Genomic DNA, 3,063 nt, shown 5'->3' with positions numbered 1-3,063 from the left:
TAGGAAATGTAAGTGAATATTAACTAAACTTGCTGTGATAATTGTTTTGCAGTATGTAAATAAATCAAATCATTGTGCTGGAGGACTTCCTTGGCCTGGTGGCTCAGTGGTAAAGAATCTGACTGCCAATGCAGGAGACAATGGTCCAATCCCTGGTCGGGGAGAATCCCATATGCTGTGGAGTAACTAAGCCCCTGCACGATGACTACTGAGGTCTGCGTGCTCTAGAGCCCCTGGTCCGCAACAAGAGAAGCCACTCCAACAAGAAGCCCATGTACTGTGACAAAGAGTAGCCCCCCCACTTGCCACAACCAAAGGAAAGCCCCTGCAGCAATGAAGATGCAGCACAGCCAAAGATACATAAATATAAATTATACATAAAAAATACATAAATTATTTTAAAAAAATCATTGTTGTGCACCTAAAACTAATTCCTTGGTATATGTCACTATATCTCTATTTACTTACTTATTTTGTTTGTGTATGTGACTGTGCCGCGAGGCATGCAAGATCTTAGTTCCCTGACCAGGGATCAAACCCATGCCCCCTGCAGTGGAAGCGCAGAGTCTCAACCACTGGACCTCTAGAGAAATCCCTCAACTTTTTAAAAAATTCAGAATAAAAAGAGATTTAGGGAAAATCAAAGAGAAATAAACCACAAAATAAACATTAATAAATTTGTATTGTCTGTGGTAGCAACTGTATTGTCTCTCACAGTAGTCTGTGGTCTGAGGGCAGCCCATCTGAGTTCAACATTCTGGCTCTACAGCTTTATTAGCTTATCATGAACAAGCTACTTGTCTGCATTTCATTTTCCTCACATGTAAGATGGTAATAGTACTTGTCTCGAGCTATTTTCATCATTAAAGGAGGTGACTGATTCATGCATAGTGCAGTGCTCGGCCAGTAGTAAGTGCTTGACAAATATTAACCTAGAGAAAACAACAGCGACAAAGCACTCCTACTTAGCCTTTCCTTAGTTCTGACCTCGTTTTTTGGTGAGCTGACCCCCTGCTTCCTCTTCACTGCATAACTCCCGCTTAGGATTCTACTTACATGGCTTCCCCGTTCAACCATCAGGTTAGCTGCTGCTCCTAAAAGCTCCCAGCTAAAAGTGCTTATGATATCCCTGTAATGCAGCCCTCATCCTAGCCTATGGTAACTGTGTGTGTGCCTTCTTCACCAGAGTGTGAGCCTTCCAAGACTGAGGCTATGCCTTTGTAGCTCTCTCTCCCCCATGTCCCCTACACCTGGCACATGGCAGAGCACTCAGGCTCCAAGCCATTCCCTGCTTAGAATCTCCTCTACCTCCTGAAACCGGGTTCTGGGACCCTCTGGGTCTGTGCTCCCCCTTCTGGTCCTCAGCCACCTGCCAGGCTGCAGCCCCTCTATCAGCATGCTTCCCAGCTGGGCCTCAGAGCCCCTCCACAGAACCCCCTCCTCTCCAGGGCCTGGCTGCCTGCACCCTCACCCCATCCTGCAAGACACTTTACACCTCTGGTTGAGCTGCAGACCCACTTTTCACTCCATTTGCCTCAGCTTAGACAGCCTCCCCAGCAGGAGGATCTTAGGGCCAGCCCAGCTTCCCAGCAAAGCTTGGCTTCTTTGAGTGTTTTCTAGTCTCTGACAGAGACACCATCTTCCTTGGACACTGTTGTATAGTCAAGCTTTCCTCGGGAACCGAGGCAAGGACGTCTTTTTCAATTTTTGTGTGTTTGAGGACCCTTAATGACTGTTCTGGAAGAAACACAAGCTGGAATCAAGATTGCTGGGAGAAATATCAATAACCTCAGATATGCCGATGACACCATCCTTATGGCAGAAAGTGAAGAGGAACTAAAAAGCCTCTTGATGAAAGTGAAAGAGGAGAGCGAAAAAGTTGGCTTAAACCTCAACTTTCAGGAAACGAAGATCATGGCATCTGGTCCCATCACTTCATGGGAAATAGATGGGGAAACAGTGAAAACAGTGTCAGACTTTCTTTTTTGGGGGGCTCCAAAATCACTGCAGATGGTGACTGCAGCCATGAAATTAAAAGACGCTTACTCCTTGGAAGGAAAGTTATGACCAACCTAGATAGCATATTCAAGAGCAGAGACATTACTTTCCCAAGTAAGGTCCATCTAGTCAAGGCTACGGTTTTTCCAGTAGTCATGTATGGATGTGAGAGTTGGACTATGAAGAAGGCTAAGCGCCGAAGAATTGATGCTTTTGAATTGTGGTGTTGGAGAAGACTCTTGAGAGTCCCTTGGACTGCAAGGAGATCCAACCAGTCCATTCTAAAGGAGATCAGCCCTGGGATTTCTTTGGAGGGAATGATGCTAAAGCTGAAGCTCCAGTACTTTGGCCACCTGATGCAAAGAGTTGACTCATTGGAAAAGACTCTGATGCTGGGAGGGATTGGGGGCAGGAGGAGAAGGGGACGACAGAGGATGAGATGGCTGGATGGCATCACTGACTCGATGGCCATGAATCTGAGTGAACTCCGGGAGATGGTGATGGACAGGGAGGCCTGGCGTGCTGTGATTCATGGGGTCACAAAGAGTCGGACACGACTGAGCGACCAAACTAAACTGAACTGAATGACTGTTCCCTGCAGCTTTGTGTTTGTACATGTAGCTCTTGGCTTGTTCAGAAGGGGCAAAGCACAAAACACCCATGAGGAGGTGGTCACTTGCCTGGACTTCCATGGAGCCCTCAAGGTCAGGGCTGGCACTGCCTAGGGACCTGGAGTCCCCGGAGGGCCCGTCTACCCCACCCCCAACCCCACCATCTACCATTTCTCCCCAAGCCTGGTAGAGGAACATTCAACTCTGAATGAGGCTGGAAGAGGGTTCAATAGAGAAGGGAGAAGAAAGGACATGCAGTCAGGGCTTAGACAGTGTGGAAATAATAGGGCTGCAACTCTGCTGGAGCTCCCAGTGAACTAGATCATTGTGATGTTGGCTATGCCTCCTGTATCATCCTTGTGCATTTCTACTCATGAAGTTCCCTGGGAAAAGGCTAAGCTGTTTCCTCTATGCTAAGTGGTTTGAGCCAGTGAAAGGCTTGAAGTGGGGGGTT

This window comes from Capra hircus, chromosome 1, assembly GCF_001704415.2.
Source record: "Capra hircus breed San Clemente chromosome 1, ASM170441v1, whole genome shotgun sequence".
Classification (NCBI taxonomy): Eukaryota; Metazoa; Chordata; class Mammalia; order Artiodactyla; family Bovidae; genus Capra; species Capra hircus.
This window is presented reverse-complemented; position numbering follows the sequence as displayed.